Source organism: Mustela nigripes, chromosome 5 (assembly GCF_022355385.1).
Source record: "Mustela nigripes isolate SB6536 chromosome 5, MUSNIG.SB6536, whole genome shotgun sequence".
Lineage (NCBI taxonomy): Eukaryota > Metazoa > Chordata > Mammalia > Carnivora > Mustelidae > Mustela > Mustela nigripes.
In genome coordinates, this window is record NC_081561.1 from 58,427,085 (window position 1) to 58,440,237 (window position 13,153).

Consider the following 13,153-nt stretch of genomic DNA (forward strand, 5'->3'; position numbering starts at 1 on the left):
GGTTTAATTATTTCTCTTTGACCTAAACTAAGACTGATCCTCTGGTAGCCAGTTAAAATGTGTGAAGTAGGAGGAGTAAAGGAAACTCCAATCGTTAGTTGTAAGTTATAAAGCAAAGTTAATACAGGTATACAGAGCAAAAAGATTTATTTTAAAGGATAAAGGAAAATTTTATAAACTTGCCTTGTAGTTGGAACATGTTGGACCTCATAAAGAAAATCTTGTAAGTGTTTAGATATTTTACTATAATACTGTGTCAGCTGATGAATATTGAAGTAGTTTACTTTTGTATATCAACACTAATTTGAAATTGAATATTAAGGGACTATATTATGCCTGTTTTCTTTCAAAGTTCAGCATGATTTAATAGGTATGGCTTTTTAAAATCATGCAGGGTATCCTTACGGAGTTTTATTTTTCATGAGACTAAACGCTATTCATTTTGGTAGGTCTGAGAATATGATTAAAAGAATCCTAGACATTTCAGTGTTTGCTGTGTGTTTATAACAAGTTTTCCATGTGGATAATAGTATATACATGTAAAATTAAAATCACATAGAAAAATGTAATTGTGTGTAGGTTTTCAAAGACTTCTGTGGACTTTTTAATATCCTGGATGTCCTGGATAACTATAAAGATCTTTTAAAAATGGCTATCACATGCTTATAAGTTTATATATGAATATATGCTTCAGTTATATAAAGTTGTTTAGAAACAAGCTTGTGCATCTATCTTATGATGCAGTTTAAAATTACAAATAGATTTCTTTTAGTCAAGCTGGATAAAATGTTAACTGTACTTCAGGTTTATTTCTGTACTAGAGCATAATGGTAGAGCATAATGTCGAGATAATTCTGTGGTCTGTTATTTTGTAAAATTGCTTCCTTTTTGAAGTTTGCTCAAATATTGGGAGCTGCCAGGGTGAATACTTCATAATACTTTGATTAATTTAGTGTCTCATTTTATTGCAGTGAGGGTTAATGAGAATATTAAAACTTTCTTTTACTGTTTCTAACTACCTCATTTCTACAGCTCTAGAAAACATTTTGACTACTGTAAGATACTGTCATTTTTCTATTTCAAGTCATTACTCCGAGAAGCAGATAAATTACAGATTCCAAATGCAAATATGTACAGCATTTTCATTTTCCATTTTTCAGTGCAACAAAATAGCATTATCATCATAATACTTAATATACTACAACATTACCCGGAAAAGTTAGCAATTTATCCAAGAAACATACCTTTTTGTTTAACAGGTTCATCTCTTATAGGATTTTTAAAATATGATAACACTTACCCCAAAAGAAGTTTTGCTGACATGGTGTCACTGTGCTGAAGAGGCTGTTTGATGCCATAGTCCCTCCTTTTTTTTTCAGATAGAACTTGTACACTCTGTTGTAAATTCTGCTTGTAGCCTTAAACTGAAAATACAAACCATACCCAAACCTTGTTTTAGTTTTACAGTATGCCTGGAGTACATAGACTTTATATTTATTTTTTTCTGTCAAGAAATTATGTAGCTGGTAACATGTGAAAAGCAAGGAAACAAAACAAAAAGAAAATGAGCAAATATTTGAAGGACCTACTATTACTGCATAGACTGTGGTTAGAGAGCACTCACTGACTCTGTTGGTCTCGGTGGCTGGTAGTGACCTGCGGAGATTAACCATTTAAAAACCAGAGACTTCTTGCTGTCCTCCTGGAGAAAGTTTGCACCGCACTTGTGGTTCTGTGGTTGTTTGTGAGGCGAATGAAGCATTCACACAATCCAAAAAAGCAAAAGCTTTAAAACTCCTTTTTTTTGCAAGCACTATTACTGGAGAGACAGAATCATGTGGTTTGTGACCTCACAGTACTCAAAGTAAAGTGGGACTGCCTACCACTGTGGCTTTTCCCCCCTTGCTCTTGCTCTCTCTCTTTCACTGTCTCTCTCTCTCTCTCTCTCTGACAAAAGGCTTGTGGTAAGGCCCTTCCTGGCATCCAGAAGGATATAGCTTTTTAATTTTTGTGACTCATGAGGATTTGGATAGAATACAAATGCTGAAGGAACCAAACTCCTGTAAGGTTACACATTTGTACAGCAGAACTCTGCAGTTAAGGTTTTCCTTTCTGTTCCCCGACCCCCACATTTTTTTTCTTTTTTTTTTCCTCCTCCCTTTTATTTGGTTCATTATTGTGTCTGTGGAAAAGAACAAAATTGGCTCAAGAGGCTGTGTGAAATTCTGAACAACAGTGATGATTTACAATAATTTACATCTTTGGATTGTATCACATTCTGGGGTCTGCTTCATATTTGCTGGGTGATTGGAGTCCTTCTGTTTTTCTTTTTCTTGTCTCCTTAAACTTGTGAATCTGTAACTCATTGTAAAAAAGTTTACCTTCCTTAAGGTCTGGTTGCAAACTGCTTGCTGGGCTCGACTGTAATTGGCTGTCATGAAAGTGTTAGTCTGGAGATTCCTTTACAAATACTAAATCATGTCTGTCTAGTTAATGTATGATCAATATTAGATGCCGGCTCTTACAATGAAGATTAAATGTAATTAGTAGCTTTTGTGTTATGTATATGTTTACCTCATGACCAGTTTGAGGATCTTATAAAAGTGAATGGCAAGAACTGTGACATAATTTATTAGATGAATCTTAGGGTTTTTTTTTTTATGCTTGTAATTTTTTATTTTTCAAGGGAATGTATTCATTTTATATAGTTCTTTAAATACTTTATTTGGATATTAACTTTAACAGAGCCTTTGATAGCAAATCTTATACATCTATAAAGTAAAATTCTTATGTTGTAACTTATATTGTTCAATGTTATTGACTTTATAAGCTCAGAATGGAGTGGGTTAACAGAAGCTGTATTTTTTGTTTATAATGGAAGCTTTGAAATAAATTACAAAATGCTGTGTGTAGTAAGGAATAATCCACACAGACAGAGTATGTTAGTCGTCTCGATTTGCTAATTCTGATTCAGAAGAAAATTGGAAACATCTTTGTGAAACTATCTTCTTTTTTGCCCCTTTGGACATGTATGTATAGAACTCATTTTCTTATTAGGATGATTATATATCATAGGCAGAGAATTTCATATTTATGAATAGAGCTTCCTGTTTTCATCAGTTGAGAGTGATGGGGTGTTTTTCAACAAAAATTATAAAGCCGAACAGACCAATTTTCTAGACTTTTTTTTTTTTTTTCCATTTATCCACGCCACTCTGAATTTGCATGTTAGACTCCTTCCTAGTGTGATAGTAACTAGGAGTGGCGTGAAGTAAATGACTGGGAGGGTGGGCGGAGACAGAGAATTACAAAACATTATTTGGGGGGGTATAACGAGTTTGGGGTTGGAAAACACTAAGGATGGTGTTATAGCCAAAATATTCCCGCTTCTGATCTTCCTAGCAGAGTTCATTATCTGTTTTTGTTTTTTACTAGATAAAGATAAATGTACAAACACATTCATAACTTTCTTTACAAAAAATTCTTGTGCCCAGAATATACTGGGAAGACAAGAGATGACTTCAGTCCTTTATTGTTCAAATGCCCAGAACTTTTTCATAATAAACTCTTAGTGATAGAAAATGAGAAATACATTTTAGTGTATTTTAAAACAGATTTATTATGCCTCATGGTGTGTATAAACAGGTTTTACATTGGAAAGTAAAAACTTTCATTTAATGTGTAAGCTACTCAGTTATTCTCTTTCATAAATAAGGTGTACCAGTGTGATCTATGAATTAATTTCCAGAGAATGTTAAAGGAGGGATATGTCTATATAATTTGTGGAATTTCCAAACATAGTGCCATATGCACATAAACAATAGCAGAATCAGGTAATTGAAAAAAATTTAGGTAGCTGTTACAGTGTGTGTGGTAAGTAAATGCTTTTCCTCTTTTAGAATGAACTTTTAGTTTTTGCAGAAGGATTCTTTGACATCTTATAACCCCAATTTTTTGCTAAGTATTTGCCCCCCCCCTTTTTTTTTTTTAAATTAAGCAAACTTTGGCCCTCCAAATTGACTTCTATGTATTTGAACAGTTTTTAACATCTGTGTGTTTTTTAACTGCTTGTTCTCTTTTTGCAGGTAACTGTCCTGTATGTAATTTTTTGGTCTGGATGATTACTCTTATTGCATAAGAGCTTAATAGATATTGTTGATTATGCCCTTTCTTTTCCCGTGAGGTCCATCAAATTCTGGCAGGAGAAAGAGAAGTCATGTGCTTTAAAGTTGGTATACTTATTATCCACATGCTTTTTTCCCTAAATTTAAAATATATCCTCATTAGAGCAAATGTTACTTTGTGGTAAACATTTTAAAACAACCGTGGTAATTGGTGCACATTTGATAACTGACAGTTTGTTTCATTAGAAATAATACTACATGTGATGAAGAGACTGACTCATAGGTTACTGAAAGTAAAGCTCTTGATTATGGATTTATACTATGCTTAAAATTAGAAATGGAAACCGTAGATCTTCAAAATTCCATCCTTTTTGGGGTTATGTTAGTATTTGCTGTGTTGAAGTAAGTAACAAGTTTAGGTTGGCTGTATAAATTACATACGTTAATGCCATGGAAATGAAATACAGCTTTGAACTTGAAATCTCAGTTTCAGAAAGTAAAGCAATTATCTTGCTTCCCTATTACCTTGTATTTAATAAATTTGTCAACATAAGTTGAACTTTTTATATTACATACCGTAAAAGTGTTTTAAATGTTACATATATCTTCATTGATACTTTTGAATTACTTTTTATTTTCTGAACTAACTATCCTATTTGAATAGAGTAGTTTTATTAATATCAATCTTGTGCTCATTTCTATGTGTGTGTGTGTGTGTGTGTCTGTTTTTTTTTGGGGGGGGGATTGTTTTAGACCTATTTACTATTCCTCTATTTTTCTTTTAATTGAAAACAATAGAAGCAAATGGTTTGGTGTAGGAATTTTGCAAATTGTAGAAATCCTGATTTGGCTTAAAATGTTCTCACTGATTGTGTGGTTTTAGTAAGGAACTTTCTTAATCTCTTGTTTCAACTTGGTTTGTGATCATTTTTTTCTGACAGTTTTTTTTGGATCTGATGTATAGCTGTTTAACTTTATGTAACATTTATTGGGCCTTATGTTGATAGTTTGAAAAATTTTTGTATTAGTAAGGTATGTATAATTTTACTAATGCTTTAAATTATGATTATGAGAGATTAATTTCACTTCCTCATTTTAATGGAAGTATATGTTCATGTATACAACTTCATGCACGTGTATGGTTTTTGTGTGTTTGTATAGGGTGTTATTTTGTGGTACTTTTTGAGAGTATTTTTTTCTGTTGTTTTTTTTCCTCCCTCCTCAGTTTGTCTTAATTAAATTATGTAAAAACCCAGAGCAATACCATGTCCATAATTGTTTGAACATCTTCATTTGCTTAGTATTAGCAACTATCTGTCTAAAGTGAAATTATGTGGAAATTGGATGCCAAAACAGAAAATATTTAACTTTCTCTCTCCTCCTCATTTCTCTCTTCTTTCCCCTTTCTTTCCTCCCTTTCTCCTCCAGGCCTTTCTTTCTTTCTTTTTCTTTTTTTTCTTTTTTCTTTCTCTTTCTCTGTTTTGATAGTTCTACAAAGTCTCAAAGTAGATTCTTAAGGTTCTAGTAGGGAATACTGACATTAATCTAAACTAATGAAGACCTGGTGGCTTTGAAGCCTCTAGCATTCAAGGCAAATTATTGTTCTATACTGATATAGTACACCTCACTTGTTGGATGGTATTGGCATCTGATTAGAGATTTTCTTTCTTTTAATAGTTTTTAATTCCTTCCTCTGTGTTAATTTACTTGTGACTCATTGTTTCACATGAGTTTAACACTTTAATTATGAGTATTCCTTGTCCCCCCTTTGTTCTTTGAAGTATAGAGTGGTCCATACTACATTTAATATAGTTGTATAAATAATTCATATTTCTTATAATTATTAGAACAATTCATCTTCTAATGCTGTCATTTTTCTAAGAAGAAAAAAAAGGCGAGAACTTGCAGAAAATATGGGAAATATGCTCATATGACAGCTGAGGATGTGGCTAGGCCAAAGCAGGAAACTACTACCCACAATGCAATGTTACATATACTACCACTTAATAAAATTTATATCAAACATGCTACTGACAAAACCAAGGAAAAATAATATCCCAACTGTACTAGTTAATGCACTAAATATATCTAGGGAAAAGTGAAACTAATCTCTTTGGAACCTTTGTACTTGGAGAATATAGTAAGTGAAACCGTGGGACATCATATAATACATTGGAGCCCTGTGGTAACCTGGCCTTTGTGCAGTGAGACTTGGTTGTAGGTGAAACTGTCTTATAATGAGAACCTTTTGGGTATTAACTTTCCTAAAAAGGCACAAAACGACACCTGCTTTCTTTTTCAGTTGAGTTGTTGCCGTATTAAAAAGGGTTAAAAGGACATTATCTGGTAGGAAAAATAAGTTAATTATGAGATATATTTGTCATGATTATTTAAACTTTTTACCTAACCAGGTGTATTTCTTTACATTTTGTTTTAAGTTGTTTTTTATTGCCAGGTTTGAACTGGGACTTAGGTTGGGACATCATTTGTCCACTGAGGCATATTTCTTTTCTTTTTTTTCTTTTTTTTATTTTTTTAAAGATTTTATTTATTTATTTGACAGAGAGAGATCACAAGTAGGCAGAGAGGCAGGCAGAGAGAGAGAGAGGAGGAAGCAGGCTCCCTGCTGAGCAGAGAGCCCGATGCGGGACTTGATCCCAGGACCCTGAGATCATGACCTGAGACGAAGGCAGCGGCTTAACCCACTGAGCCACCCAGGCGCCCAAGGCATATTTCTTTTCAAAGTACTTGTTTTTCTTGTTGTTTCTTTTTACTAACCTACATATAGATTACCTGATCAGTCCAAATGCTTTACCATAGAGAGGTTAGTTTAAAGCAAAAATGTAAACTGCTTTTATAATGTGGTTGATAAAGATATTAGGATATCTTCTTAAAAAATCAGGTTTCAATATACTTAGGGTTTCTGTTTATAAATCTTAATCATCTCTGCTCTTAGCTGTCAGACGTTAGCAATTTGAATGGATTTAGAACCTTAGAAATTTAGATGAATTTGGAGGTTTTATAAGGGAGGTTTTGTAAGATTTAAATACGGGAACATAATAGGGTTTTGAATTGATAATGTATAGAAATTTTATCAGAGAGATAATAGACTATCAAGCTAATGTTACTTATGAAAGATCCCCTCTTAGTATTCCAGTGTATGAAATTGTCTCTGTTTTATACCGGGCTTGGTATTTGTCATTTCATCATTTGAACATTAATAAATTGTTTGTCTGCATCTCTGTTAAGGATGATTTGCTTAATTGTTTGAAGTATTTTCTCCTTTAGAGAGGGCTTATCAATAACAGCTGTAGTACTGTGGCTTTTCTCCATGGACGCATGGTGGTCTTTAGAACAACGTTCTTCAACTTTGACAGGTGAGACAGAGGCTCTCCAGTGCCACTGCTTTTGGATGAATCTAGCTGCGGTTGGAGAAAGTGCATCTTGCCAAAATATATGGGTGAGACCACACACAGTCTTTAAAATAGTTATTGTAGGCTTATTTTTAGGGATACTTGTCTTGACAGTTCTTTTATTTGCATGCCAATTTCATTGCTGTGTATAGATTTTTCATTGGTTTCAGTAAAGGCGATTGTAGATTTAGATCTATCTTTGTTAAGCTTTGTGTGTAATTTACACTGGAAAATACTCTGTGTTCAGCCATAATTAACAGTGTAGAAAATATATTGAAAATGGATCACTTAGAATATTGATTTTTTTTTTGTTTTTATAAATTTGACAGTATTCCCATTGGAAATCTCTATTTCTCAGAAAGTTTGGTAATCAAAAATTGCTCTACTTTGAACTTTAAGATTAAATAAATTATGGAAAAAATGTTAAATTATTCATATACCTTAATTACGTTAGTAGTAAGAAAAAATTTGTGGTTCTAGTTGTTCAGAAGTACATAGTTTTATAATATTTTTTTTTTTTTTAAAGATTTTATTTATTTATTTGACAGAGAGAAATTACAAGTACACTGAGAGGCAGGCAGAGAGAGAGAGAGAGAGAGAGAGAGAAGGAAGCAGGCTCCCTGCTGAGCAGAGAGCCCGATGCGGGACTCGATCCCAGGACGCTGAGATCATGACCTGAGCCGAAGGCAGCGGCTTAACCCACTGAGCCACCCAGGCGCCCCCATAGTTTTATAATATTGATATAATAAGGCATTGTTCAAATGTTTTACACTTTAGTAAAAGCTTGAAAGCATTGAAACAAATTGCCAAAAGTCAGCTTCTAAATGCATAGGCATAATATGTAAGCTATCCAGTTTTATGGAATGATTAAAACTTTATTCATTTTAGTAAACTATATAAAATTGACTATACATTTACAAAAGAGTATGTTTAGTCTTCTGAAACTGGCAACAAAGTGACCAGTTAAAGCACTCTTTTAGACTTTTATAAAATGTTGTTTCTTTTTATAAAATGGCAATTTGGATATTACTCATAATTCTTATTATTAGAGACAATATTAAAAATTCTTGAGTCCTAGCAGGTAATTGGTCATAAGATTTTTGACTTAATGATCACTGAATGTTGGTTAGGTATATTCAAAAATTGTAACCAACTATAAGGTAAGATTACTGTTTCATTCTAGATATTTTCATAGGGAAAATAGCATCTATCAAGATAATTGGAAATTTAATTTCCTCCCCAATATTATCATGATACCCTTTCACTGCTGAATGGTTCTGCCAGGAAAGCACTGGGGAAATTGTTCCTACAGCTTTTCCAGAGAACAAGTTTATAGAACGAAGAGAGAACATAGTATACACAAAAAGATTGTTTAAAGAAAACTTTGGCCCTTTCCTCTCAGCAATTGGTTATGTTTGTGGATCCTGATTGGATGCTGGGTTTTAAAAAAGAGCTTTATAAATCATTTGTAGGATATTTGTGGAAACTTCAGTATGGCCTGGATATTGATGATACTATGGAATATTTATTAAGTGTGATAATGCTATTGCATGTATATAGGAAAATACCCTTATTCTTTTTTTTTTTTTTATTTTTTATAAACATATATTTTTATCCCCAGGGGTACAGGTCTGTGAATCACCAGGTTTACACACTTCACAGCACTCACCAAAGCACATACCCTCCCCAATGTCCATAATCCCACCCCCTTCTCCCAAACCCCCTCCCCCCGGCAACCCTCAGTTTGTTTTGTGAGATTAAGAGTCACTTATGGTTTGTCTCCCTCCCAATCCCATCTTGTTTCATTTATTCTTCTTCTACCCACTTAAGCCTCCATGTTGCATCACCACTTCCTCATATCAGGGAGATCATATGATAGTTGTCTTTCTCTGCTTGACTTGAAAATACCCTTATTCTTAATAGAGGTGCATAATGAGTTATTTTCATGAAGTCAAACATGAATAAATACACAAAACAAATGTGGCAAAATGTTAACAATTGGTGAATCTAGGCAAAGGGTATACTGGCATTCATTTTACTATCTTCCACCTTAAATAGTGAGTTCTGAAAGGTGAAACATTTTGTGGAAAAGTTGTATAGGGACTTGATTTCAAGTTGAAATCAAATAGCGGGGGAAATTTTATTTATTTGTATAGTCAGTTTTAAAAAAATGAGTCAGTGTGAATAGCCTGGGCTCTACATAGCAATTTTAAGATTTTAGTTTATAGTTTTATATTTTACATTTAAATGCTATTCACAGTAAAACAACTGGTTTTCACAAGTTTATACATGGAAAACATAAATTGGAAAATGGTATTTTGAAAGTACTGACTTATTAACTTGTTTATGCTATTAAATTATACTCTGTCAAGAAGTATTTTAATGAGCAGAAGCCTGTTATCTCTATATGCAAATTACTTATCCGGAGTCTGTGTCATACTAGTTAATACCCTGTCAGGCGTCTGTTAGTTTTTTCTGTAGAGGGCCAGATAGAATATATTTTTGACTTTGTAGGCCATAGGGTTTTTGTCTACTACTGAACTCTGCATTGTAGTGTGAAAGCAGGTAAGTAAATTAGACAGTAAGTGAATGAATGGGCATGGCTGTGCTCTAGTACAGCTTTGTATATAAGCAGGCACTGGCGTGCCAGATTTGCTCACTCCTGCCGCCTATGCTTTGTAGACATGCATCTGTGGCCAGTGAAGAGCCTCTTGCAAAACAGGCAAGAAAAGTTTGAAATAATGATCAGACTTTTTTTTTTCATTTATTTATTTTCAGCATAACAGTATCATTATTTTTTCACTACACCCAGTGTTCCATGCAATCCATGCCCTCTATAATACCCACCACACGATCAGACTTTTAATTTACATGTTATGATGGAATTCCTTCTTAAACTGTTTATAAAAATTTGTTTTTGTGTTCTATTTTTAGTTTATTATGTTAAAGATCACAGGTATGGGTCTTAGGAACTGTGTTGAACTGAGCATTGCATTTTCATCTTGGTCATGTAATCATTATGTATTGTAAATAGTTTTATAAGGCACCCTGAGATCTTTTTAGGGATAAGGTTGGAATCCAAATAAGTCTTGATTGTAGACTATTTCCAAATTATCATAAATCTTAATTTTTAATTTATCTAGTTCATTATTAATAAGAAAAATGCGAAGTAATTTTATTAGTGATTGTGATGCACTATTTACCCTGTTTTCCATTTATATTTGAATTTAAATCTGAGTAGAAAAAGGACTTAATTATTTTTGGCATTAATCTCCAGAACATTCATTGCACCCATCATTGGACATAATATCCAAAGTAAATTAGTTTTCTGAAGATTCATGTACGTTAGGTAGACTGAGTATTATTTATTGGCTGCTGCTGCTGATTACGACAATTGAACAGGAAAAGTACCTTTTTAAAAAACGGATAAGGAGCAAACGAATCCGTGTTCTGATCTGAATTTGAGACCTGTAGTATATTAATATTTTAAGTTTTAAATAATGAGCTGTATAGGAATGAGATAGCTTTAAGCAAAAGTTTACAATTCAGTTGTTGGACACCTTATTTTATCCATTAGCATTTTAAGCAATTCCAGTTATTACACACATAGCTAAGGATTAGACAGTTGAAAAATTATTATTACATAGACCTCATATAATTTCATCACAAAGGAGCAACCTTCCACCAATCTTTCTTCCTTAAAAGAAGCTCTGAATCTATGCTATCCTAGTTAATAAACAGGGATTCTGCCTCTTTGCCCTCATTTTTGATAAAGTTTTAACATGAATGCTTTTATACTTTTCCCCTTTCTCCAATACTTAATTATAAAAAAGACACACAAATCATTATAAGTAATAAGAATAGGCTATCTGGCAATGAGCATAAAAATTCAATATTTAGAGACTCAAAAAGCATCATCCAGGGTCAATGTGAGTTCATACTGTCCTAGCTACCTTAATATATTTTATTTATTTATTATTATTTTTTTAATGAAGTTTACCTTAATGGATTTTAAAAGGTAATACTGTTTTTACAGCAATTTAATAAACTAATAGGACATTTTATTAAGTATACTTTATTTAAAAAGACAGGAGGAACAGGAGGATCATTTTATTAGACAGGAGGAATAGACAGGAGGAACATTTTATTAAGTATACTTTATTTAAAAAGATAAATATTTAAAATTTATATAGGGAAGATTTTCATCTAAAGTTAAGAAAAAATAGTTTGGCATTTAAAATCATAATATGCATTTATTAGGAAAATTAACCTTTGAAGAATAAAACCTGACCTAAAGATTAGTGGTTAAATGAAGAATTACTTATTATATTTTATCTTTTGCACTATTTTAAATATCTAGGACTTTTGTTTGTTTTTTAGCTATCTTTTTTTTCCCCAAATTAAGTATCCTAAAGATTGCATATTTCTGAATTATTCAGTATTACTGATACATGTAGCAGCATTTCTTTGTAGTCATTTATTACATGAAATCTTTATCAAGTTTAATACTGAAAAGTGTCAAAAAACTTTTTAAAAAATTAATAGCTTTTTTTAGAGCAGTTTCAATTCCACAGAAAAATTGAGTAGTAAGCACAGAGTTTCCATATACCCCCTTTCCTTCCCAAAGCCCCATTTCCCCCACTATCAACATTTTACATTGGTATTCTGTGTTTGTTACAGTTAATGAACTGATACTGATATATTTTTTTTAAAGATTTTATTTATTTATTTATTTATTTGATAGAGATCACAAGTAGGCAGAGAGGCAGGCAGAGAGAGAGGAAGGGAAGCAGGCCCCCTGCTGAGCAGAGAGCGTGATGTGGGACTAGATACCAGGATCCTGAGATCATGACCTGAGTCGAAGGCAGCAGCTTAACCCACTGAGCCACCCAGGCACCCACATTTTTGTTAATTCAGTAGTTTACATTAGGGGTTATTCTTTATGTTGTGCAGTTCCATAGGTTTTATTAAATGGGTAATTTTGTGTATATTACATTATATATATATATTATAGTATCCAACAGAATAGTTTTTCCTAAAAAATCTCCATAAAATTTTGATTAAATATGCATAACATAAAATTTAGCATCTTATCCATTTTAGATACTGGCCTTTCTACTGTCTCTACAGTGTGTGTGTTCTTTTCAAAGTATTGTATAGTTGGGGGCCGCCTCAGTGGCTCAGTGGATTAAAGCCTTTGCCTTCAGCTCAGGTCATGGTCCCGGGGTCCTGGGATTGAGTCCCACATCGGGCTCTCTGCTTAGTGGGGAGCCTGCTTCCCTTTCTCTCTCTCTGTCTGTCTCCCTGCCTACTTGTGATCTCTGTCTGTCAAATAAATAAATAAAATCTTTAAAAAATATTATATAGTTGGAATCATACAGAATACAGTCTTTTCAGACAGGATTGTTTCACTTAGCAATATGTATTTAAGATGCCATGTCTTTTTTGTGGTTTCATCACTGATTTCTTTTTACTGCTGAGTAATACTTCATTGTATGAATGTACCACAGTTTATCTGTTCAACTATAGAAGGACATCTTGTTTGCTTCTAGTTTCTGTCATTTATGAATAAAGAGTACAGGTTTGTGTGTAGACAAAAGTTTTCAGCTCATTTGG

The 13,153-nt window shown here is 33.0% G+C and overlaps 1 protein-coding gene across 5 annotated transcripts in view; it reads left to right on the forward strand.

Annotated features, from left to right (window-relative positions):
- Positions 1 to 13,153, forward strand: part of SUPT3H (SPT3 homolog, SAGA and STAGA complex component) — a 568,770-nt gene that overhangs the window by 50,509 nt on the left and 505,108 nt on the right. Inside the window, exon 2 of one of the 5 annotated variants that reach the window (XM_059400349.1) lies at positions 7,502 to 7,584. The exons of the other annotated variants lie outside the window; for them this stretch is intronic. The gene's annotated coding sequence lies outside the window, so the exon portion shown is untranslated. The remainder of the gene's footprint in view (positions 1 to 7,501; positions 7,585 to 13,153) is intronic. 5 annotated transcript variants of the gene reach the window in all.